The 27,160-nt window shown below is 45.0% G+C and overlaps 1 protein-coding gene across 2 annotated transcripts in view; it reads left to right on the top strand.

Annotated features, from left to right (window-relative positions):
- The window catches only part of Tmtc2 (Transmembrane O-mannosyltransferase targeting cadherins 2), a 346,345-nt gene that overhangs the window by 3,136 nt on the left and 316,049 nt on the right, over window positions 1-27,160 (top strand). Inside the window, exon 1 of one of the 2 annotated variants that reach the window (XM_084598891.1) lies at window positions 10,903-11,677. The exons of the other annotated variant lie outside the window; for it this stretch is intronic. The gene's annotated coding sequence lies outside the window, so the exon portion shown is untranslated. Of the gene's footprint in view, window positions 1-10,902; window positions 11,678-27,160 lie in introns of those variants that run through there. 2 annotated transcript variants of the gene reach the window in all.

Below are 27,160 nucleotides of genomic sequence, written 5' to 3'. Positions count from 1 at the left end.
GCCAGATCTGCTTCTGGTGCTGCCGCTGCTTCTGCTCTGCGGAAGTATGCAAGCATGCGTGTATGCGTGCGTGCGCGCGTGCGCGCGCGCATGTATTGATTGCGTCGACGCGTTCGGCTAGACGATCTCTTCTCCGATGTGCGTGGGCGGCAGGTAATTGGTGTTACTCCTAGCATATGGCTTCCTGGGGCATCGCGTTTCACGATACTTGGCGTGTGCGCTTCTTAGGTTATGGAAAATCAGCTCTATACGGCTAATGCGACGGTGTCTAAATCGAAGCGGCTTTTGGGTACTTTCTTTTTTCTTTCTATTCATTGTATGCTACGAGCGGGCCGATATTAGAGTATACAGCTTTGAGCCTTGTAATTCGATCGAGAAAAGAGCCTCGAAGAAAAGCAAACTACGTGCCGTCCTAATGGTTAGTATAATCAATCCCCGACTTTTCTCGTTTGTATTTATTGCTGCCTATAACGATCACCCTGGTATATGCAACTTTAAGAGGTGGTTTAGAGAAGAGCGTCAGAAAGAACTAAACCGCAGTTAACTGCATTGCGATCGTGTTACCGCATAAAGTTCCCATAGCAACCGCGCGAGCGACAACCGTGCCGTATAACGTCACAGCGGCCGCCACTGCATCAGACGTCGTAGCTGATGGTCGGTAAGGTCAGGCGAATAATTTCCTAGCGTGAAATATAATGCCCCGCGGGATTCATTACGTCCGCTTCCTTGCCTGTTGGGTTTTTCGTGCTGTTTAATATTTGATCGCCTTGCCCTGCTGTCTTTGCTTGTTTAAGTCAACGAGGCAGTTTTACCAGCACGATCTGTCTCTGGTATCATAGTCTGCGAATAAAACGTCGCTTCAATAACGACCCGCTCATGCGCACTCGTGTATGCGTGAGGTCGGTATTGATGGCTGCTTGGAGCGGATATTATTATTCGCGAAGGAATCGTACACGTTGGAACAGGCGCTCGGAGCACTCACTGCTGTAAACGACTTTTTATACCTTTGCGTCATAAAAAGGGGGCATATTTTGCATGGCGCGCACCTAAACAGTCGATGTTGTGCATGGCAAATATACTTTGCAATCCAAACGTTATGTTTAGCGGCTACTGTATGATAGCTGCACGGGCACCTACTAAATAAAAGAGCCGGCAAGTTGATTATGCACTATAGTGACCATAACAATAATTTCTTGCAATAGGTCGTTTGCTTAGATGATGGCGAAATTAAAGTGTATTGTTGATTTTTGCGCGCTCTGCTGTCTGCCATCAGCAGAAGCAGAACTTGCGTTATGGAAAAAATGAAATCGCAGCGTTAAATTCGCTTTTGTTGTCTTCTCATTGTATGCTACAGAGATGCAAGCGAAGTCTGCAGTGAAACAGCTCCGGCCTCATTCATAAACGCTAAACAGTTTCCCTCCGCGGCCAAGAAATAATCCGTTGATGAAACATTTCTTGTTAGAGGAACATAAAGCAGATTGCAAGGCTGTATTTCTAGCGCAAGGATTTTGATGCCTCTGGTTTATATAAGAGAGAGAAATATTGAAGTGTTGATTTCGCTCGCAATGAAATCAACGCCACGCTGCGGCGGCGTTGTGAACCATTCCAAAGAAGATCGGCGCGTGCGAAAAAACCTAGAAAATGTTGCGGTAAGTTGTGTTTACATGTATTTTTATGGGTCGCCCTCCAAACTCGTACATCCATACGTTTCGCGGTGTTTTAAAAATACTTTGCCTCAGTAATGAGATTTCATACTTTCACGATCTGTTCTAGGATGTCATGGTTGCTCTGTGCTTAAATTACGACATCATATGTGCCTTGTGAAATGAGAAAACTGCTTTGAAATCTTTCAGTTCCATGTATTCCTATGGGCGCTAACCCTACTTTTCACCCCCAGTCGGCCCAGCCTGGCGATAATAGCGCCACCGCATCGTGCTTACGTCACAGATCGGTGTTGGTTTTTACAGATTGTGTTATTAGAAGAGCGATAGCCTCAACAATTTCCGTGTCAATATCACAACTGAACCTGGTTTCATCTTTCAGCCGACCATGGGCTGAATTTGAATTTAGTGGTTGGATAGCTCACGAACCAAAATACCACTCAAAGTCCGAGCGAAAACCATCTATACTTGCAATAACATCATTCAGTAATGAGATGCTAGGTAAACTGAACCACAGGGCTGAAATTCGGTCGCGACACTTTTCGTTTCAAATATGTTCCACAGTCACCTCCCGCTACGCCGAATTGGAGGTCCCGTCGAAGCGAAAGACAACGCAGTGCAAGATAACATGAAATGAACATGACATGAAACCGTCATGTTATTACAACTCATGATTCCATCTCTGAAATTTTATTTAATTATCGCGTGATGATTCGCGTGCGAGCTCTTCTGCAAGCTGTAAACGGAATGAAAAGGTAAAATATTAAGCTGAGCATCGAGCTATTTATTACCTCTGTAATCCTAAACTTATTGCTGACTCTGACTAAAGAGGGGAAAAAATTGTGTTACAAGCAAAACCTTGTTTCTTGTTTTGCGCTATTCGTTAAGGAAAAGTTCGGAAGAAATTCTTTATCGGGCATATCATCATCTTGATCGAATACGGTTCTACGATCCCTACAACTTTTACCTCATAATTACGGATTCTGCTAAAGCAACCGCACTGTACGTTGCCCTAACGTGTGGGGTATTTTCGTGCGCAGAGGGTGATCTCCGCAAAAAGTGCATGCTCAGCAAGTCAGGCCTGCCAATCGTTGAGAATGTCACGTAACTGCCTCCTTTTTCCCGCGTTTTTCCCCGCGTCCCTCTAGAAGTCTCCCCATCCCCCAGAACAGCGCCTTATTTTACTTTCCTGCCATAGTGCTTTCCTTCCCCAGGTTATCAGGTATATTTGTTGACACAAGTCTCGCCGAAGTGAGCGAGCGCCCAGGCAAAGTTTACAAAACTTCCATTTTTAGCGTTATTTTCCTTCGAAGTTCCACTATGTATGCTTGTTCTCGTTCCCGCCTCGTGTCGTCCCTCATGTGGCCTTTCGGCGAACGACCGCTGATATTTGGCTCAGCGCTTGTAAAAATAAACACTCGCTGGCTCGCGGGCCGAAAACGACAGGCGATGACGACGCGTTCCGTGTCGATGGGCCTCGCGTGGGAGGTATACGGGAACGGAACTTTTTCTTTCGGGTCCTGTCGCTGACGCTCTCCAGGTCATGCGCTGTGTGGACGTCGAGAAAATTACAGCTCTGAAAATAGAGGGCTTAGCCTGGTGCAGTGCCATGCTCGAAATGCACCCGCGTGCTAAGGCTTATTGTAATTTAGGTATCCATTTTTGCCAGGATTACGCGAATTGTACAGAGTTACGCGACATATAAGTTTGGTCTCCCACATCATGAGCACATATGTATTAATTTTGTCGTTCGTTAACCGTTCTGGCCGTAACATCACACAGAGCGACGCGTGAAAGGGATTATAAGTGCTCACAGCCTCCAGTAATGACCTTCTTTGCTAATTGTTTTTAACGCACTTTCCACTAGAAATGCTTTATTGGCTAATGTCAAACATTCGGCCTGTCACCCCAAAGGTATTTGGTCGGCCAGTTATGGTTATCGCAGCGAAGAGCACACGAGGGGAGAAAAAATAAATAAAAAAAGAGAGGGGGGGAATTGCGAGGGTAATGTAGAGCGATTGGACATTCGGAAAGCACTAGAGAGAGGAGTATGTCTTCTCCTACGCCTCCGCACCGGGGGCTCCTGGACTCCCACGGAGATGTATGTCTGTGGCCGGGCTCCACGTGCACCCCTGCATGCCCCTTCTGTGGAGACGCGGGAACGCGCTGGGGCACCTCATGTGTGTGTTCCCAGCACACGCCCACCACCATCGAAGGATGCAGGCAGGCTACCGGGCTCTTGGACTCCCTGCTGCCACGAAGGACCAGGTGCTCTTCCTGACCAGGAACCCCCTGGCAGCCCACCGGCTTCTGCTGGCCTTCCTGGAGGAGACCGGCCTGGCTGCGCATCTTTAGCTTTCCACCGGACCTGCGGACCATGGCGCTGGCGAAGAAGTAGATGACGGCGAGAGCGGCTCCATGACGATGACCCCCAACTCCCCACATTCCTTCTCCCCTTCTGGACGTCAAGAGTGCCGCCATGACATAGGCCAGAATAACCCGCGTCCGGTATCCCCGCCCCAAGAATACCCCGAAGAACTTAGTAGTAGTAGTAGGAGGAGGAGGAGTATGTACAGCTGAATTTTTCGCTTTTAGCAGGCGTTAGCTATGGTATGATTCGGGTCAGGGAAAGATATTGCCTGCAGGTGCCCACACAGGTGCGAGCAATGTTGCGTGATTTTCTTCTTGTAGAGGAGATATTCGTCAATGGAGAGTGGATATGGTCATACGTATCCATCGAATGGTTACTATGGCGGGTCTAAGAGGCAGCAGAGCATCAAAGAAGTCATCGTGGAGGTCCTTGGAAAGAGTGTCAGGATGAAGGGGGCTAACTGCGTCATCGAACATGCGCACATGGTGTAAAAGGAACGGTTGGAGGAAGGAAATGTTCAAAGCCAGTCAGTGGCGTAGCCAGAAATATTTTTCGAGGGGGGCTGACGTTGCTGATCAGCCTCCTCCGTATCGAGATACCTGTCACCAACCTGTCACCTCTCAACTGCGCCATAAATTCTGCATGCCGGGATGCAAAGATTGCACCGAAGAATAGTACCGTCCGGGACTTGCGTTCCATCGAGTATCCTGCGCATGAATTGTTTCAGACGAAAATTATTCGTTTAATTTAGCAAATGCACAACTGAAAATTCATGATTGGCAGGTTTTCAGCCATACAATTAACATTAGCTGGAATACGTAGTCATCCTGACCCGCAGATGGAATGGTTGCCTGCACTCTCTAGTGTGCATATAACTTTGATTATAATGCAGCATCTGCACTCTAACAAACTGAAGTGTTACGAACAGACGAAGATTCTCAGCAGACCACTTCGACATAAAAACACCGAGATTTAGTGCGAACAAGAGACCCGAGAGGGAGAAGTCAGCGCGGCGTCCGAAGATCGAGTTTGGCCTGTGGAGGCTGCGCATGTGGCGTCACGCTCCCTCCTATTTTTTTTTTATATAATTTTTCCACGCATTTCATCTCTGCGTGCTTTGTCAGCTTGTCTGATAGTATGGCTTGTCTCCTTTGTATGGTCCGATGAACGATTTCAGAAAACTAAATGCACCTTTCGCCTGTTTTATTGCTGTAGAAATCTCTTTTTGAGCGTGAAAAAGACATATAGAGACAAAGTCCAGATTGATTTCAGGCTCTGGTGGTTGTTGTGGTCTGCGGTGTATGACAGTACAAAAAAATTTCGTGCGGTGCTAAAGCCCCATAAGCCCTCCCCCTGGCTACGCCCCTGAAGCCAGTGTTGGAGAGTAATAAGCAGCTCTAGCTTTCGCGGGGGCAAAGCACCTGAAATGAATCAACGAATAATGTAACGAGTGTGTCAGTTATTGAGCCATAAAATGGTTAAAGACTGTGACCGCATTCACAAAAATGTGCCCCATTTTTGCACAGTATCATTTTTATACTGATTAGGATTGCCTTTCGTCCTAGAAGACCGCAGAAATCAACGCTGAGCCTGAGGACAAAATTACATTTGCCTTTGATGGCAAACCAACTAATGGTAACTGCAGAACATAGGTCGAATCCGTGATCGTCACAATGTGCTCTCACACTTTAGATGGCATTTTAGGCCTGACGATTCCGACAAGCTGGGTGTAGGGAATAAATTGAAATTCCTCTTTATCGCTCTAGGCAGCACCGATATTACCTTTCAGACCATAATCGCATAGTTATTTTCTGTCTTGACAGTTCAAGTTTAAATCTATTAGCGAGAAAGAAATTATGCTATTGAAAAAAAAATGCATTTGCTACAATACAGTATGCACTATGCTATTAGACCCATAGCCAAGGGCTGGTTTGGGACGCTTTTAATACAATAAAACATAATTTCAGCGCGTGAAGACGAGCACATTCCGTTCATAAAATAAAGGTCAGAAATTCACAACACATTAAGGGAAAACAAAAGAAAGCATATACGATACAATTATCTTCACAAGAATCTACACCATAACTTCACATGTTCACCGAGGACGTTTTAAAAAACCGCAGGAAGTTTCAATTATCTTCACAAGAATCTACACCATAACTTCCCATGTTCACCGGGGACGTTTTAAAAAAGTCGCAGGAAGTTTTTTTTTTTTTCTTAATATCTTTAGGAATGCCATTCCAAACCAACGCCCCGTAGAACTCTATAATTTTTTGCCTGTAATTATTGCGACGAATGATAGATAGTCCCTTTTCGAACTTATAGATATGCTATATTGAAGTGGGTCATTAATTTATGATGGAGTGAAAAGGCAGAATGCGGGTTGACTTACATAGTGTTTGATAGAGGAGGAAGATAATCTTAAATAAGTATTAATTTCTACCGTTCTCTTCTATAGTCGGGCCACGGGTTCGAGATTCGGTTTGGTTTGAAGGGTTTAACATCCCAAAGCGACTCAGGCTATAAGAGAGACGCCGTAATGGAGTACTCCAGAAATTTCGACCATCTGATGTTCATTAACGTGCACTGACACTGCACAGCACGCGGGCGCCACTCCGTTTCAATTCGATCGAAACTCAGCCGATGGTGGTCGGATTCAAACCCGGAGAGAGAGATATATTTTAATGGCAACAGGGGATTCAAACCCGGGTACTCCTGTACAGTAACCGGGCATCTTAACCACTGCACCGCCGCGACGAGACAGTTGTGTATGTGTTGCCCCATGAATATGCAATAGATTAGTTGGTCTGTATAAATGCAAAGTATAGGGCATGTGGACGATTAAAAAAAAAACAAAAAAAAAACGAAACATTCTCGCTCTTGCAATAAAATATTGCAATCATACGCTTGTAAATCTAATTTCAGAAAATGCCTCTTTAGATGCCAACGAACATTAGCGCAGTCCCAAAGATTCAAATTACCAGTATTTACTAAAAAACCAATAACTTGTTGGAGTTGGCTTGCTTCTCTATATGACGCTGGAGCGTGCACCTCTGCCCGGGCTCGCCTCGCGTACCGCGGGCAGATGTGACTTGTACGAGAGTCCTCTCATCCAGCGGGAATGCGAGTTAACCACTGAAAACCGGAAGTTTCACGGTTGCACGAGCTCCCAGCTTCCAGGGCAAGGCCGTACACACGCGCTAACATAGAGCAAGGTGGCAGAGAACTGAGCCAAGCGGAAGCTGTCGAGAAACTTTGTTTCGAACAAAGCCTTAGCTTTTCTGTGCTCGAGAGAGAGGAATGCGAGCGGGATCCTTTTGTTACACGGAGCGTTTTCGGGGAGGGGAGAGGGGGGAAGGGAAGAATGCAGCGAGCTGCAGTGTAGCCATTCCATGCACACTGCCGCGACAGCATAGCATTGCATAAAAAGTGGTACACTAAAGAACATCTAAGCGTCACTTTTTTTCTTTTTTTTTTCTTACGCCAGTCGACGGCAGCCCTCGCCAAAATGCGAATGAAGGAAGAGCAAGATAATAATAATAACCTGGTCTGATGAGGCTAAGCAGTAAAGCTGCCTGCCTGGGAGCATGGAAGAAAATGTATTAGAACTTAAATGATACAAGTAAAGCTAATCGATGGCGACATTAGAAAAGCACGAGAATTATCATTCCATAAGATTACGTTCCTGTTAAACAGTAAAGAAACAAAAGCAAACAAACAAACTGCTTCTTTTAAAGTGTATAAAGAATCACCGCTTGTAGGTCAGGCACGTTGAAATATCGAAATGCATGCGACGTGTATCATGACATGAAACATCGTTTGTTCTTTGAGAAGTAGTGGATTAAATTAAATTAAATTGGTTCACAGGAAGGGAAAGGCGCAGTAACTGTCACACTTGCTCTGTGGACACCCGAACCGCGCCGAAGGGAAGGGAGGAAGGTGGGAATGAAAGTGGAAAGAGAGAAAGAGGAGCCGTAGTGGAGGGCTACGGAGTCATTTCGACCACCTGGGGATCTTTAACGTGCGCTGACATCGCACAGCACACGGACGCCACTTCGTTTCGCCTCCATCGAAACGCAGCCGCCGAGGCCGGGATTCGATCCCGGGAACTCCGGCACAGTAGTCGGGCGTCTTACCACTGCACCACCCCGGCGGGGCAAGTAGTGGATGGAGTTTGCCTTTCAAGCACCTTGGAAGTAGTGGATGGAGTTTGCCTTTCAAGCACCCTCGAATAAAAAAGAGGAATACAGACTGGCATGAAACAGAGATTACAGTACAAGATGCACTCTATCGATTACACGCGCATAGAGCGTCGACTAACGTATGCCTTACGCAGTTATGCGCGCACAAGCGTTCTCTAGCTGCTGGGTCGCCAAAACCAAGACGGCGTAGGCACGGCATGTACATATGGCTTGGTTGGTTGGTTGGTTCATAGGAAGGGAAAGGCGCAGTATCTGTCACACTTGCTCTGTGGACACCTGAACCGCGCCGTAAGGGAAGGGATGAAGGTGGGAGTGAAAGTGGATAGAGAGAAAGGGGAGCCGTAGTGGAGGGCTACGGAGTAATTTCGACCACCTGGGGATATTTAACGTGCGCTGACATCGCACAGAACACGGACGCCACTTCGTTTCGCCTCCATCGAAACGCAGAGAGTGGCGTGTTTCTTTTACGCTGATTCCTCACTTCAATTGACCCCTCTAAAAAGTGCGAATCTGTCGTACAGGCGCGGTGAGATACGGAGGGACGTTGTAATGAAGACACGTTCTTGATGCCATGGAGATACGTATTCTTTTGGGTTTACGCCAAGCAATAAACCCTACAAAAGACATGCCTTGTGTTTCCTTGCATAAGTGATACGTTGTTGTGTTTAACTAACAAGGAAAGCGCCCACCTAACGGGTATACAGATAAAAGTGCCACTGTACTTACATCAGCACACGTGTCTTAGGTTAAAGTTAAATTGGTTCACAGGAAGGGAAAGGCGCAGTAACTGTCACACTTGCTCTGTGGACACCCGAACCGCGCCGTAAGGGAAGGGAGGAAGGTGGGAATGAAAGTGGAAAGAGAGAAAGAGGAGCCGTAGTGGAGGGCTACGGAGTAATTTCGACCACCTGGGGATCTTTAACGTGCGCTGACATCGCACAGCACACGACGCCTCTTCGTTTCGCCTCCATCGAAACGCAGCCGCCGTGGTCGGGTTCGAACCCGGGAACTCCGGCACAGTAGTCGGGCGTCTTACCACTGCACCACCCCGGCGGGGCAGGTGGCGATGCAGATTCGCATGCGTCGGATGTGTGTTTTGTGTGCGGCAGTGTTTCTTCAATAAACCACAGTTGATAGTCCAGCGTCCATCCGTGTCTACCTCCTCGTTCTTGTGTACGCGTCTTTGTGTTTCCGCTGGCACCCCTGTGATTAAGCTCAACGTGCCTTGTATTGAGATCAACGTGACTCAACCTCGAACAGCTCGTCAGTTCAACGCAGACCAAGCAGCAGGAAAATCATTAGAACACGTGCACCGTCGAATCAGTGCGTGTCCTAAATGAGGTTTCTATTTCTCTTTTTCCTTTATTATGACACTTGTAAGAGCAATATTACCTGTTGACAGTGACGGCTAATAGCACCTCACCGTGTCTTGTAAATAATTCAGTGGCATTCGAGAAATAGATTAAGAGAAACGGCTACTGGCGTGTCATATGTGAATTGCGATAGTTACATCCAACTGCCACTAAACTAAAATTGAACACTTAGGTAACAGGGTTGTATGAAGCCATCGTCTGGAGGTGTACGTGATTAACCTTGTGAAAAAGGACTTTCGTGAGAATTTTACGACCTAACTTTGGTAAAGGAGTGCTGTTTTCACCTTTCAGGTTTTGTAATGGTTCTAAAAAAAAAAAAAAAGAAAGAAGAAGCAGTCGGAATGTTGGACGCATAAGCCACAGCACGATTCTGGGCAGTCTGTAATTGCAAATTACTCTTGAGAAAGCCATTGTCTCGGCTGAAATCATTTAAATAGGCTTAGTTCCCTTGGTGAAGTCTCTGAAAATTATTATTTTTTTTTTTGCCTATAGTATACTGTGACTTCAAAAAGATAGTTCTGATAACTCAATTATTTATTTCAGCGTACAACAGGAATGCCCTTTAGGGAGATTTTTGACCATCTTTCTGGATACTAACTGCAATATGGACCCAGTATCGACCAGTTATGTTAATTTTACACGAAAGAGTTTCTTGTATTTCTTATAGTGTTTAGTCTTAGACATGTGTTAGTAAGGAATACAAACACATACACACCCAGATCGTTTACTCCTCTCTATCTCCGGCCCGTGAAGGTACGCTTGCATTTTTGGTAACGACATATCTTATTTGTGCCGTTTACCCTACAGACAGTCCACTGCCCAGCTCTCACTGTCCGGCTGCGCAACGTTTTTGGATATTTCAGTTTGTTTGAACTTCAAATGGGACAGCGCTCCTACGCGGGAGAATAGCGTAAGTCCCACACAGCACGCATGACAAACAGAGAAGCAAGCTTTACAGGCGCACGCGCACAGACACTTGCCACCTCTGCGCCGCGGCATCACCGAGCGCACTGAGCAAGACGAGCGAGCGCTGCTCGGCGAAGCTCGCGCGTCAGCGAGTTCCTCGTCCGTTCCCCAGGCGGCGACACAGAGGAGGCGCCGGTCTCCGCCTTCGCCACCCTTTCCTCCTTCCAGCAGTCCAACAGAGCAGAGGTGACGGGCGCGGCGGGGGTGAGGTGCATCCTCTCACCCGTCACTTTGGGCTCGGACAGTTGAGAACCTCCTCACGCTCAATCATCTCTCCTTTTCTCCTCCTCCTCCTCCGATTCTTTCTCTCGGGCTCCCGGGAGATGCAGCGTGGGGAAAAACGGAGCCCCGAAAGAGTTCGGGCGCAGTTCTAATCGCGAACGTGCGCCGTGGCGGGAGCTCGGCGTCTGGTGTGCCCGCGTGTTCTCTGTTGTCCCTCGGCGTGGTAAGGTGCATCGTCGACGAAGGCGAGCGGTCTCGTCGTCTTCTTGTCTCCCCTTCGAAGAAGCTCACCTTAGTGCTTTGAGCATTGCTCTCATTTGAAACTCAGTGAGTTCATTTGAAGCGACGACACTTCCAAAATCGTGCTGCAGCGAGCGGGCAGCGTGCTCTGACGAACCTGCTGAAAGAGAAGAAAAAAAAAAAAATACCAGGAAGTTGTAGAAAAACGAAAGATAAAAATATTTGGGGTCCGAAAACGACGACAGTTCGGCAAGTGGTGTGAAGCGGATCAATCTCTTGCCGTTCTGTGTGCGTGGCTGTGACGGATCGAGCGACGAAGACGACCGAGGACGTCGACGAGGCATCGCTTGCAGCGGTGACAGTTCGTTCGGGCGCCACGAGAAATTGAACGACGCCGCGTCGTGGAGGATGTGGAGGAGATGACGTTTTGAGTGGAGACACCGCGACGCGCTTCTTCCGTTGGTGACACGCGTCGGTGGATCAACGTTCGTTTTCGTTTTTTTCACCGTCGGTAGCCACCGACGCCTTGTGTGCGAGCCTGTGTTGAAATGTGCCCGGCCGAACTCGGATACCTACGATCGGCCTGAAGACGGCCTCCTACGTGTGCCCGCATCGGCGGGCCCGCTCAATAACGGCCAAAAGGTGAGGCTGCTAGATGCACTGTCTTTGACATTTTCACGACTATAACGGAACAGTGTTAGGCAAGGAGACACAATCTCCCCAGTACTATTCACAGCTTGTTTAGAGGAAGTATTCAGAGACTTGGAATGGGAGCAGTTAGGGATAAGGCTAGATGGAGAATACCTCAGTAATCTGCGATTTGCTGATGACATTGCCTTGCTAAGCAACTCGGGAGATGAACTGCAAATAATGATTGATGACCTAGACAGGAAAAGTAGAAAGGTAGGCTTGAAAATCAATATGCAGAAGACTAAGGTAATGTTCAACAGCCTCGGGAAGGAACAGGAGTTTACATTAGGTAGCGAAATACTGGAAGTAGTAGGCGAATATATCTACTTAGGACAGGTAGTAACCGCAGATCCGGACCATGAAAAGGAAATAACAAGAAGAATAAGATTGGGATGGAGCGCATTTGGCAAGCACTCGCAGATTATGACTAGCAGCTTACCGGTATCGCTCAAGAGGAAAGTATACAACAGTTGCATCTTGCCTGTACTCACCTATGGGGCTGAAACGTGGAGGCTAACCAAGAGAGTTCTACTTAAGTTGAGGACAACCCAGAGGGCTATGGAACGAAAAATGGTAGGGGTAACATTAAAAGATAGAAAGCGTGCAGAGTGGGTCAGAGAAATAACTCAAGTTAACGACATTCTAGTGGAAATTAAGAAGAAGAAATGGACATGGGCAGGACATGTAGTGCGAAGAGAGGATAACAGATGGGCGCTGAGGGTAACAAACTGGATTCCAAGGGAAGGAAAGCGTAGCAGGGGGCGGCAGAAAGTTAGGTGGGCGGATGAGATTAAGAAGTTCGCAGGGGTCAAGTGGATGCAGCTAGCACAGAACCGGGTTAAGTGGAGAGATATGGGAGAGGCCTTCGCCCTGCAGTGGGTATAATCAGGCTGATGATGATGATGATGATGATGATGATGAACGGAACAGTGGCACGCGCGTCTTTGTGTCTTGCTTGTTTCCTCTCGTCAAAGGCGCGGGTTAACACGCGTCCTCCTGCGGTTAATCGAGTAAATTTCCGAAGTCTGAAGGTGCACGTAATACACCAGGCTTTCCGGCGAGTTCAAGGAGCCATCGTAAAACATCAGTTGAAGATCCCACGCACGTCTACTGAATTGCGCTGGGACAAAAAAAAAAATAATTCCGATTTTTTTTTTCTTACATATACGACCTTTTTGCGCTGTTCCTCTCAGCATTGCCAATCAAAATCGAATACATGTAGAAGCGTGAAAAGATGCAGACGCGAACAAGGGACACTAACAACGCTTTTTCTCGTACTCGGTTGACAGCAACTCGCTGACAGTAGGGACAACTATAGCCAAGAAATCAGCTGTGCGGTTGAAACACGGCTAAGAACAAGAGCACAACGGCAAAGAATAACGAGAGCACTTGCATCATGTAGTCTTTCCGCGGGTCGACACTAACCAAGGCGCCCAACTTTCTGGCCTGTTCATTTCTGCAGTGAGTCCTTTCTACTTACAAAATCTGCAGGAATATAAACGCCCGAATGCCCGAGGATTTTTACCGCATAATACGTTTCCAATCTTCTTCCTCGTTTTGATATCCGTGGTTTGGGGCAATAAAAAAATACACATGCACAACGGTGTCGCGTAGTTAGCTCAGAAGCTTACCACTTGTGTGTCAACGTTTTTTATCTTACTTTTAATCATTTAATAACTCCATATATTCATCAGTGGACGCTGACATTGATTTGTTTCTTTTTGTAAAGCAACTGTTCTGGTTTAATTACTTCAGTTTACTTTAATGTTGTCCATTTAGGCTTCCGAACTTGTTACACCGTTCATGAGATCGTTTAATTTGTTAAGGGTCAAATATACACATTTTAGTCTACCGCACAACGCATTTTATGCCAACGCGCAAGGCTCTGCATAATGAACACTATATGTCCCCCAATCAAATATTCCGGTTAGCTCCGATAGCAATGTGACAAAATTCTAATTCAATTTATATTTATTTCTCTCCAGTAGGTGGACAGAAAAAAATACTGATGTCGTATAAACGCATCCAGCCACTACCTGTAACTCCTTTCCTATTGTTGGCGTGCGCTTCTTGCAAATCACAAACAGAATAATAAATGTCGATATTCAGCGAAACGTCCTTCACTAGTGATTCCTCTAATTGTTTTTCTAATTATTCTCTCAAGCGCTGGTTTTAACTGTAATAAAGATAGATCTCCAGCTAATATATTTTCGCGATCGAAACGAAGGGGGTTCTCATCAACAGCTTGAAAAACCACGTCTTCCGCCGTAAATTCGTTGTATAACGCATACAGCTCTTTAGATTCTCGAACTCTCTCGTCTCCAGCTATTGCTCTTTTTTATGTAACGAACACATTTGCTTGCAATTCTGTTCTACGCGTTTTACATTGATAAACCTTCCGTTCGCAGCTGAAAGTAATTTGTACGAAAGACCTCTCCTATCCGTATACTGCCTGCTTTGCTCCGGGGCGTACTAGTGTAATTTGCGTTTCAAATCATAAACCACCTTTTTTTTTTCTTTTTTTCCCCAATGGCGGGCTTGTGGCTTATTGTGACAGCATGCGACTCTCTAACGCGAAATTAAATATTAGGTTTAGTGAAGCGATAAGGACAATTAAACTGCTCACAAAGCTAACTTGTATAAGTGTTTTAAAAGGCTCGTGGTTGTGTTCCACAATACCGTCGTATTGGGTAGCATTGCTACCTTACGTAAAATGATCGCTTTGTCGCTGTTGCGTTGGTAAGAGTCTCGAGCCACCATCGCAATTGTCTTTTAGCGTCAATACTCGATATTTTTTCGATACACAGACAAGCGCGACTCCGCATAACGACTGCTTACATAAAATTCTATCCCGTTGCGGTACCGGTTTAACGTTGTCGTCTGTTCTTACGTAATAATTACGTAACCAGAATGCCTCATCAGAACAGCCGAAGGTTATAGGATTTTCTTTCGTATTGAATTGCAAGCCTCGCTACAATCATCTTACGGGGCTGTAGGAGTGACCACGGCGTCCACACGTAGCCGTTCGGAAACTGCGGATACAAAAGCCCACTTCTTACATAAAAGTAAAGAAAAAATTCGAAGGACAGTCTGCAGTGGAACGGCAAAGATGAAACAATTGTTTAATCTAGTGTTACGTGACCGCATCCACTAAAAACGCATTAAGCTTGGAGAACTGAGTACTCTTTCCTTATGCTGACACACACAGGTTAACACGAAAGTTCATCATGAACAGAATTTAATGTATCAGGTACCACAATAAAAAAAAAAAAAAACAATGCGACGTACGACAAATTCTTTTCTTGATATTGCGCTGTCGAGACTCTCTAACCTGACCTGATTGGAGAGCGCCGCTGTATTGTCCATTTTTTATCAACCATGTGTATTTTGTGGAACTCTGTCGGCTTTTGCCGACAGACTTTATCTGGTCTGAGTTAAACTAGAAATACGCAAGCGGAATAGTGGGAACGTCGTTAATTTCCCTTTTTGTCTCCCTCTTTCTTATATAAGGCAATCTCAGCTGGACAGCTAACACATTTTCAGCTTTATTGGTACTTTTAAACAACCACGGAGTTTCCTTTCAAGTTAAAGCCAGTTCTTTCACTATAAATATTTCATTTTTTTTTAAAGAAGTCCGCACAGGAATTTATAACGAGTAGGGTTGGAAATATTTCATGAGAATACCTTTAACGAAAGTAGCGCGCTTCTGATATCTCTGCGACAAGGCGCAGTACAGTGGAAATGGTTTTCCTGACTTTAATATATCTAAGCTATTAAAATAAGCCCTGCAAGTTGTACAGATCTTTGTTTTAGTGTGCAGTGCACCGTCTCAGACATCACTAAACTTTACAAAAAGGTTACATTTTGTTTTTTTATGGCAACAATTGACGCTGCATTCTGTTTAAAGTCTTGATTTACCTTGTATTTCTGAACCATTACGAATAAACGCTGGAATTATAAGCATTAACATATATGTAAAATTATGTAATATTGCGAAGTAAGACGGCGCGAGCGTGTAGTTCCGCAATTTATGAAGTTAAGCGCCCTTAAGTGACATTGACGAAACCAAGTAACTGTTCTCGGCAACAACAACAACAACAACAAAAAAAAAACATGTGTATATTGCCTAGCACTGCCTACGCCACCGTTGGTCCGGCTGCAAAAGATGCATCTATATGGCCGACAAAAAAAAAAAAAAAAAAAAAAAAAAACGATTTATGTCTCTTCTCGCTACGCGATTCACACTCATGACGTCTATGCAAAAATGGAGTCCGTGGTCACCGTTTTGAAAGGAACGGCAACGATATATAGTGTCCATGCAAAACTTTTGTCGACGGGCGCAGTTTAGTTGCAACATCGGCCGATGATGGCGACATGCGTACATTGTTTTATATTCGGTAAAAACGTGTTTTGCGGCAAAGGGGTCTCCTTCCTTGTCCTTGGGTGCCTTATTACATCGACACAGTTCAATCGTAGTTTGTACTCCATTTTTAATTGCAAAAATCGACAACCAGGCGACACTTTAAGCTCCACATTGAAGCACAACCAATAATGCATGCATATTCGTCACTTACCTCCATACGGATACCGTGGATTCAGTTTATGCAGCCATTATTGAAAAGTGTCACTTGAGTGGTATTAGTGACTGGTTAACACGCAACGTTTTCTAACAAATCAATGGAGCTCCGCATGCCATTTGTGGCATATTGACCATCTAATAAAGCTCTTTGCGCTTAAATTTTATTTCATGAATGTTATCACAGTTATGAGTGCGAGAAAAGTTCCGGGAGCCAATGCCTTAATTTTACGCGTAGCGTTTTTTTAGTTATGAATTCAGTATTATGATAATATTTGAACTGACATTTAAACAATGTTCAGGCCACACGTTAGCGTAATGTAGACAATTAGACATGCACGATATTTTTTAACGGCGCAGGATTATACCAATGCATATATTGGATGTCAAGCCAACCTCTGCTTAGTCAGGTGTAGCGATATCAAATAACCTAACGTTCCGATATATTTGACGTCGTTGCTGCAAGCTATATAACAACTTTCCGTTATTCTAATGTTCTTTGACATCTGCGGTGATGTGCCCAGAATGCTACGGGGAAACGAACAAGAAAGGGGCAAAAAGCTCAAATATTTGCCAGCCCTGCTTGCGACATTCGACTGCACTATAATGGAACAACTCACCTCTCAATAGCTGACAACTGCCATCGCCTGTGGAAACCTATGTGGCTTCTGATGCGCTGTCTCTGGAAACGCTAACTGTATTAAGTGGCCAGCTATGAGTGCAACGCATCTGAAAAAGTAGTAGTAACATTGAGGACGTTTATCGTCACCAGAGGTTGTATAGGTATACGTTCTTATTTGGTCGATAAATTGAAAAGCGCGTTTCAGTGCATAGAATTGGCTTTGCCGATCAGTTTTGAGAAATAATCGCTTTGGTAAGGGTTTTTGAGAAGAGTAGATACAGCTATTAGTACGCAGGCTTTTAGAAATCGCAGGTCTTTTTGTGAATAAATGCGCATTGTGAAGAGAAGTAAAGCTTCTCTAAAAGGATATGGTTTTAACATTTTGCTAGACAAGCCTACGTGCAAGCTTCTCTAGGTCAAGATCACCATGCTTGTTTACATTTACTTCAGCCATAAATTACTGAAGAAATGCATGAATTGGCAGTAAATTCAGAATAAACTTAGATAAGTGAAAAAAGAAACCGACTAGGGTTGTTTGCCCTTACAAAAAAGCTTAATGAGTTTCTGATTAAATGATAATTACATTCCTCATCATGCACATTAACATTTCTATACATTTTCTTGATGCATTTTTGATGAGTTTCACAAGAAAGTTGGCCACCGTGTTTCTGGTTGGTACCTAATGTGTGCATTTCTTGTGTGTTGTTCATGAGTGTTGACCAATGAGCACTTTTGGATAAAAAGTAAAAGCTTAAACTTAGCGAAGCACCTCAACTACATTAAAAAAAGCAAAAAAATAAAAAAAAATAAAACTAAGCGAAAAAAAAACTACACCTCTGGCGCGATTCGAACTCGGTACCTCTTACTCCGTAGCTTTCTACACTAACCACTCGGCCACTCGGCGAACTGGTAATGTCGGTAACGTATTTGCTTCTTATGTCTGGACTGCATTCATAAGATTGGGACAATGTTTCGAAGCATGTTTCGAAGTGTACAGGCCATTGCGGCTGCTCTAACAGTTGCAACTTCTTGACCATTAGAACTTACATCTAATGTTCTAGATACCTATGCGCACTATTTTGTCCACTGCAGTCATTTTAACATGTAGAGTTTGGCATCGCTGGCAAATTTATCAGCGCTGGCTCTTCGGTGGTTGCTACCTTGGGCGTAATTTTCGCTGAACACGGAGCTGTAGCACGAACCTTTAAGGAAAAAAAGTGCGACCAAGCTTCAATACCGGCAAGCGCAGCAGCGCCACCACTATTTTACTGGTAACTAAATCTTATTTGTATCTAAACATTTCGGGAAGCGTTGCGATGACTGAGGGCTCGGCTAATCTATACGCAGAGCAAGAAGGAGCTCGAAAGCTTAAGAAACACGCAAAATATCATGCATTATAAAGAAGGCATTGCTTCTCGTGCCCTGGTCGCGCACATGCTCCCAGGACGGTCCAGTTCTGAGTCAACGCACGGCTCGGATTACGTCCGCGCGTCGTCGTCGGCGCAGGCCGGGGTACCCCTGCTGGTCTCTCCAAAACGGCCTGCTCGCAGGTGCAAGGAGGCATTGGAAATGGAGCGGCCTTGCGTCCGTTAGCTTGAAGGCGGTGTGGCAGTGCGTCGGTTCGCGTACACAACAATATCCTTGCCCGTAACACCCTCAAGCATATTGTCCAACCACAGCACCCATTCGCTTGGCAACAAGTGATTTGCAATGGCACAAACACCCAAGACGCAGGGTGTAAGCGTGTTTTGAATGAAACAAATGTCCAAAAAGTTGTTTTTGTTTTTACAGTGCATGCTAAACAGAAATGAAAACATAGTAAAGAATATACATTCGCTTAGTGATGTATAATTTCCCTCATTTGAGAAAGTCAATGTATTTCCACATTAGCTCCTATACAAAAATACTGTTTTGTTTTCCAAGTACAAAACTTCTTGCGTAATCTGAAATGAAATTCTGTTGCGGATCTCATGTTAAAACACATAAAAATTGTTTCTTAGGCAACATCCTACATATGCTAATCAGAAATGAAAACATAATGCTCTGAAAGTGTGCAGTTAACAAAGAAATAATATATATTCACTTAGTGATGTATACATTTCCTCATTTGATAAAGTCAATGTATTTCCACATTAGATGCTACCCAAAAATACTGTTGCGTTTTCCAAGCACAAAACTTCATGTGTGATCTCAAACGAAAGTCTGCTGCGGATATGATGTTAAAACACATTTAATCTTGAATCTCCTTTGAGTGGTTGATGACTCATCAAAAACACATTACGTGGGTAACAGAAATTCAATATCCATTTTCGTAAGGGTGAGGCTACGGAACCTCGTAAAATGGGTTTTTATTTGGATATGATTCACCTCAAATACGGCCGATGTGTAGAGTGCGGTATCACGGCTTGACCTCCTGCATCTCCGAAAACAAGAAAGAGATAGAGAGAGAAAGAGGTAACTTGATACCTGCAGAAGATGCGGCGTTAATTCCTGTCAAGCGCTGGAAATATTCGAAGTTATTGCGGTCCGACTGGTTTTGTTTTGCTTAAACGAGTCTGGGTGGGTTTTTGAACGGCATATGTGCATGTACCGCGATTGTATTTCTTTTATCTCTATCTTTCAAATACATGCTTGATCAGATTCAATTCGACGGAAACTCTTAATACATTTATTTTCACCGGGGTGGAACACGCGACACTGACTTTACTCACAAAGCATACCGTCGTCTACCCCTTAATGAACTATTGTAGCTATAGAGGAGAAACTACTGAACGTCATATGGCCCCATATGATGGTCATAATGTTACTCGCGGCACTTCTACATAATTTGCCCCTTCGAGCTAACGATAATTGACCCCGCAGCGACGCACTTCGTCCCCGGAGCCGCGGAATGACCTTCGTCGATAATAACGGCAGAGCAACTGGCTGCCATCATTGAGCCCATCTTTGTGCACGATGCAGGCGCCGTCTAAATCGCTTCAGCGAGCTTTACAGCTTCGAAACTCGCCTCACGCGCATGCGCGCGCAGAGGAACTTCGTGCCGCAGAGTTCGGCACATTCGCAAACATTTCATCGAAACGCGAACTTCGCTAGAGGCGAGAGCAGCTGTTTCGCGAACAACCGCTTCGGCTAATCCCCTCCGACTGCAATCAAACGAGAGGCAGCGAGGTAGGCCGTGCGTCGAAGCTCTCAATCAAGCCTCGCTGCCTTCACGAACCGTATACACGTGCTATACTGCATGTACCTACTTTACCAACAGCCACTAGCGCACTCCGGCAGTTTCTCCCGAACACAGCCTCGTCCCTCTCTTCGCAGCGGCGCTTCCATCGCAATACCTGCCCAGTATTCCTCGATCAGTCCTTCTAATAAACTATACCGTCATCGCGATCAGCGTGTTCGTTCGCCCCGGGGCGGGCGTCATCATTTCCCCTATTAATGACTCTCGTAATTAGGCGAATTTGCCGGCTCGTCGTCGTGCCAGACAGTCGTTCAACTATACACACGCCTTTTTTTTTTTTTTTTTTTTTTTACTTTCCTCGTCCGCTTCAACTCCACTCACCCCGTTCTCCAATCGAGAGGATTCCCCAACTGCTCGCCCGTCGTCTTGCACACGGACGCCCTTATATTATACGGGTCTATATATAGAGAGCGAGAGCTTCCCAAACTCTTGAGCACACACGCGGGCACGCAAGCTTGATCCTCCACGTCTCGATACCGGGATCAGCCCACTTCGTCAGTCGATTTCGCCCACACGTGTTCGCGAGGAGACAGGTTGGAGTTGCGTGTGTGTGTGTGTGCGCGCGCATGTGTGGGCGCGCTACTGGGCGGGAACGATCGTTCACTGCATACGCGTTTAGTTCTCGACAGCATATACAGGTATGTGGTACGAGACAGTTTTTAATCTCCAGCGCAATGTTCGGACTAAAGGCTCAGAACTATAGGAGCGCCTATTATTAACGTGGGACCGGTTAACTCTCCTTTCCACTGCTGGTTTACTTACTCCAGCAATACGGAAAAGCTGCAGCTATCAGAGCGCGGAACTCTACTTCGCAACCTGCTGTCATTATTACATTTTGTTCTCAGTTAAACTTCCGCCGATAGACGGAAAAGCGACAACAGCGCCGCTTCGGGTTGGTCTCTATCTGCTCATTTCTGAGCCCGAGAAAAACGCGCAGTATAAATACAGCCCCCATATCGCACGAAACGGAAACGAGTATCCACGCATATCTTCAAACGACGCGCAAAGCTTCGTGTTTGCCTTCGTTCACCCAGCGGACGAAGTCGAAAAAAATAAGCACTCGCGGCGGCCCTGCTCAAGAACGAACGCCTGTCTGCTCGCCAATTAATTTCTGCGAGCTCCGCTCGCCGTAATGGAGGTGGAACTTCACAGCCTCAGTCTCTCTTTGCCCGTCCGCGTACCGTAAAGAGCGACGTTCGAACATCGGAGATCAAAGCGGGCTATACGTAGAATAGTCACTGCATTTTTAATATGGCCGCGTGTGCGGCGGTATCCGCCGTGCCGCGGGCGACGGAGCCCGTACACGTGCAGTACGGGTACGTCTCAGGTCATGCCGCTGGCTCTCGGCGAGCACATAATGAATCACGCTTCTATATGAAGGACGTATAGCCAACCTCGATAACGGAGCGATGTGCAAAGTAAATACAGCTAAGACAACGCGTTTGACGCCCGGTCTTATATGCAACGGACACTTCATTTGTGAACGTTTCTCGCACAACCCACGTGCGGGTTCGTTTCACAACTTGGATCTTTAAAAATTTTGCACGATGCTTATGCTATACGTCGCCTTTAACTGGGTCGCAAGTCGGTTCATCCCTGGTGCTGTGTCAAAATATAGTTTATGAAACGCTGCACGTATTACTGGGTGTGAGAATAATTATTCAGATGAGTATTCCATCTTTTTGCCACTTTTGTTTACTACAGTTGATTTTACTACATATAGTTATTTTGTTATGCCTTGCTACATGGTTATCTGTATTTTGTGTACGCTGTATCGGTTGCCTGACTTTTCTTCTTCCCTTAACGTTTTCTTTTCTTTTTTTTTCAAATTTGTCAATGTTATGCATTTTTGTATTTTTTCCCTTTGTTCTTATGCTAATGTATGACCCTTTCTCACCGTTGTCTCCCCTCCTCCCCTTAAGTAATGTCCCTGATAGGGATCTTTAAAGGAATAATAAATTGTGGTGATGGTGATGATGATGAAAACAGTTTAGATGTCGTGTTAGTTCACAGAATTTCAGTTGCGAAATCGCTTCATCTCTTAAAGGGGTACACACTGCTTTCAAGTATAGCGCTCTCCTATAAATTGTTGCCGGTTTTAAGAGGTTAAATGAAGTTTACCTCCTGCTCATTGTGGACGACGCTGTCGAATTTCCATCGCGTGTCCGCCAAAATATCGAGTGGGAACAAAATTCGTTTTATCTCCTTGTTATAAAACGGCGTAAAAACACTAAAACAAGGCGATAAAAGGAGCCTTGTTCGTATGTTCATATTCGTTCGTTTTCAACATTCGCGAGTACCAGAAGCGCCTTCATGGTTTCGTTACCAGCTAGTTCGCACGGCTTATGGTATTGACGAAATAGATTCGTGTGCAAAGAATCGTTATATTATACAAACCCAGTTCCCACCCAATAGGATTTTGCAACGACGCGAGCATCGGTGGTGAGAGGCTTTGGTAGCCGCAGCTTGCGTAGGCAAGCGAATATCGAAATGGCACAATGCTGAATCATCGCGCTCTCTCCGAATCTCTCCCTGAAAAATCATGACGTCGGCGCTCTGGGAAGGCTTATGCAGGGCTTCATAGCTTGCACTATCAGAATTTGCCTTCTTTTTTTTTTTTTAGTATGTTTTAGTTTCTTTTTTCGCTGCAAAAAAAAGGCTGCATATTTCGCACTCGCCCTTACTTAGTAGAGAGGCTTTCCAAGAGAACACGCTGCTATTAGCTACATACAAGTTGTATATTAAACACTTGTTGCCATGGTTGTTGGTGATCGTTTTTGTGTCTTATTGTGACTGGCCTCTTGATGTTTTCTCTTATCATTTCATTTTTTTGTTGCAGCTGTTTTATAATAAGAGCATGCATTTCATGTATATGCCACTGATTTTAACATTAATTGCTGCGCGTATACAACAGCGCCGCCCCACTTAACGCGTTTAGAGGATTTACTACCAGAGAAGAGGTCCAAGGCTTTCATTTTTCAAAAATGTTAATCGTTTCGCTTGGATGGAACTACCGACTGTGTCATTAGGCAAAGCACAGAGCTAGGGAGTGGGGTCTGGTACTGGGCAATGTATTCTTTCTTGGCCACCAGATGGCAACACTATCTTGAATCCAAACACACTAAGCAAGCATACTGGCCAATATTATTATTATTATTATTATTATTATTATTATTATTATTATTATTATTATTATTATTATTATTATTATTATTATTGTTGTTGTTGTTGTTGTTGTTGTTGTTGTTGTTGTTGTTGTTGTTGTTGTTGTTGTTGTTGTTGTTGTTGTTGTTGTTGTTGTTGTTGTTGTTGTTGTTGTTGTTAGTCCGAGGAAAGGTGGTGGTGTTAAGTGCCCGACGAGCGTTTTCTTTCCGATTCTAATGAACTTGCTTCTCAAGCTACCATGCGGCAGTGAGAGTATCGGCCTACCAAGTATGACTCTAGCTTCAAAACGTATCTATTATATAGCGCTCTGGCATAATTTCAAATCGAAAGCGCTTCAGTTTTCTTATGTGTTTTCGAGATCGCGCTTATGCTGTGTTTTTGCCGAATGAATGAAGCACCCGCTAAAGCGTTTGTATTGAGGAACACATTAAAAGTTCTAACTACTTTATGTGAAGACTACCGGCAATTTCCATCTGTCTGCCTGTAATAAACAGCACGTTTCCTTTAAAACCGCTCAGCAATTTTTCTTTCCAATTACTAACTTTCCTTCATCCATAATTTCTCTAATCTCCTTGTATTATTTAAAACATACCGAAATCTATACAGAATCGCAGCGTTTTTAGACCAACAAAAATGTTTACTAGGCGGGTAGCGCCATCTCGTGTCGCGAGGAGTATATACTCGCTGAAGCGTCCATTGGTTGCATACAATGGTGGTGTCATTGTCGTCCTTTTTTTTTTTTCTTGTATATTCTTTGTTTCTTACTTTTTGCTCACTTGCCATCCATTTCACTTATGCTTTGCCAAGCTCGACATGCGCACACACAGCTTTAGCGTTCATGTTCACAAATTAGCTGGTAAGTAACTAGCATCACAGACATACAAATATCCAACGCGAGTTTCACAAATCCTTGGAAACCTATATATAAACAATCATGGAGTAAGACTTCAGCAGACACATTCATATTAATGCATTCACGGCCCTTAAATAATAACCTTTACACGGTCCGAATCTATTTGCCACCTCTTTTCGAACAGCGTGAACCCGCGACAGTACAGCAGCGCGGTAAAGATATGTCGTCGTCATATGCATCAAAATTAACCAAACTTTTTGTCCAAAAGTTAATTTTTTAGGCAATATTAATTAAATGGGTTAGAGTTTGTTTCTTTATCCGTTTCTTTTCTCTCTTTCTTTCTTCCTTGCATTCGTTCCTTCTTTCTTCCATTTATCTTTCTTGCCCTCGTTCTTTCTTTTCTCTTTCTTCTTTGTCTATTCAAGCTTCTCCCATTTTGGCCCTCCGGGGTGATGCAGTGGTTAGGGCGCTCGATTATACTTTACCCAAGGATGCTGGATCGATTCCCGGCAGCGGCGGCCACTTTTCTATGGAGGCGAAAAACGAGGCAACCGTGTGCTGCGCGATGTCAGTGCACGTTAAAGAATCCCACGCGGTCGAAATTTCCGTTGCCCTTCACTAAGGCGTCCCTCATGACCTAAATCGTCTTGGCGTTAAAACCATTCCTTTCTCGCGCTTGGCATAATATCTGTGCCCGTTAGATACCAAATCATGAATCTTTATTATTATTATTATTATTATTATTATTATTATTATTATTATTATTATTATTATTATTATTATTATTATTATTATTATTATTATTATTATTATTATTATTATTATTATTATTATTATTATCGTTGTTGTTGTTGTTGTTGTTGTTGTTGTTGTTCTTGTTGTTTTGTTGCGAAAGCAATACTACGCCAGGTTTCGAGCATTCAGCGTAGCGTGGTCTAGTAGTTACGCTTTACATCATGTGACTACTGACGTCATACCAGCGTGAGAGCTCCTACATCGATGGAAAAATGAAGTTCATAACAACAACAGCAACAAGAGCTGGGCTACCAAGTAGGCTCTTCAGCGTAGCGTGGCTCGTAGCCACGCCGGGCGTTTCGCGTTTTTCCCACTAGGTGCGCTGTAGTCTAACAGGTGGTATGACGTCGTAAGCGAGACGAAGATGGGCTACCAAGTCGGCTCTTCAGCGTAGCGTGGCTCGTAGCCACGCCGGGCATTTCACGCTTCGGCCACTACGTGCGCTGTGGTCTAACAGGTGGTGTCGTCATCCATTGGAGACACTTCACCTCTCTGTTCTCTTCAGTAAGTAGAAGAGGGGAGGCTGCGCTGTATAAAGCATGCCATTTCAGCGCTTGTAAGACAGTTCGTCATGCTGTCTGAGAAGCAGAGGGAGAAGGCGGCTCGCCAGTGTGAAGCCGGGAAGCGACAGCGAACTACGGAGACAGAGGAACAACGTGAAGAGCGTCTAGCCAGACGTCGTGCTCAAGATGCGGCTCGGCGAATGTGTGCTTCTTCTCCAGCCACCGAAACAGAACAAGACTTACCGGGGTGGGACTGAATGTCTCCTCTGAATGGTGAGGACTCTGTAACTACATGCTTATCAAGGTCCTCTCTAACCAGTGCGGAGCGCAAGAATGCAACTAGACGGTTACAACGTGCTCAAGAAAGTGAAGAGGAACGGCAAAGGATTGCTTTCGCAATCTCCTAGGCTTAACTACAGCTAAGCCACTGTGATTCCATACTTGGACAACATGGAATGCGAGTGTGCTATTACACAACAAATCATCCCAGCGTGATTAAAAGCAGGCCGATGTTTCCATAGAGAAAAAACCTTCAGTGAAACGATACCGAACGCACGGTCCGTACGAGCAGGAGGCTTAATGCGTATGGCATCATCTTTCCGTTCCGTCTTAAATCGCTCGAGCACAGTGGGCGCAAAAAGATGAAAAGAAATAAAGAGGGAATAAGCATGGCACGTGGCACGCATATGTGCTCAACTGTCCATTACGACTTGCATCGATTTTGTCTCTATCTTTTTTATTCTTCCTTCTGTTATTCAATTCGTACCCCCGCTCCGAGGTCACGGCGTATGTGCGCGAAGCAGTCGATTCAGTTGGAGCTTCCATTGTTTCCAGTCTCAGCGAAGGCAGGAGCTTCGCGAAATTGAGGAATTCCGAAACTGCTCGGCAGTTGAACATGTGCAGCCGTACTATAGGGGGACTGTAGAAGACAGAACGGCCACCAACAAGCATTATTCGAGCGTGCTGCCTTTCCCGTGCGCAAAGAGACGTTCGTGAGGTATATACCCTGCCTCTTTCAGCTTCGAGAAGAATGTAGGGCGGGTGTCGCAAAGAGAAAACGCACTAAAGAATCGCTTCCGCGATTCCTATATAGGCTTCTGTGAGCACCGCAGCGGTATACGCAGGTCGACGATTTATGGCCGAGCAGCCGTCCCCGAAACGCTTGCTTTCTTCTGAATAAACACGGAGTCGTGTTTATTCAACCGGATAAAAACTGAAATGTCCCGATGAAACGCCCGCGCTTCCTGCTGTATGGTTGTATGAAATTTTTGGAAGAATTCTTTTGAGTCTTGGTTTGTCCTGCCTTGAACTCATTCGTTTCGCTTTTCAAGAATTTTCCCCAAGAAAAATAAAAAGAATGAAAAGGAAGTGGTCCTGGTGTGGACGGGGACAGGGCGTACGGTATAAGAAGGAAGAGGGGACAGGGCGTGGACAGGGACAGGGGGGACAGGGGTATAGTTATATGAAGGTGGAAGGCTCGGAAAGGGGTCATTTTTTTTCACTGCATAGTTTTGTTGTATATCCTTTTATGGTTGCGTTTGGTTGTCCAGGCTTCTGCTTTGGCGGGGAGACATCATGTGATGGTTACTACGGTAGCTCACGCGGCACTATTAGCAGAGGCACAAACATGCTTAATTCATAAGCTCAACTATTTTTACGCATAACGTTTACGGTTCGTTTGGT

Source organism: Amblyomma maculatum, chromosome 3, assembly GCF_055883805.1.
Source record: "Amblyomma maculatum isolate TAMU_Amacu chromosome 3, ASM5588380v1, whole genome shotgun sequence".
Taxonomy (NCBI): Eukaryota; Metazoa; Arthropoda; class Arachnida; order Ixodida; family Ixodidae; genus Amblyomma; species Amblyomma maculatum.
This window is presented reverse-complemented; position numbering and strand designations above follow the sequence as displayed.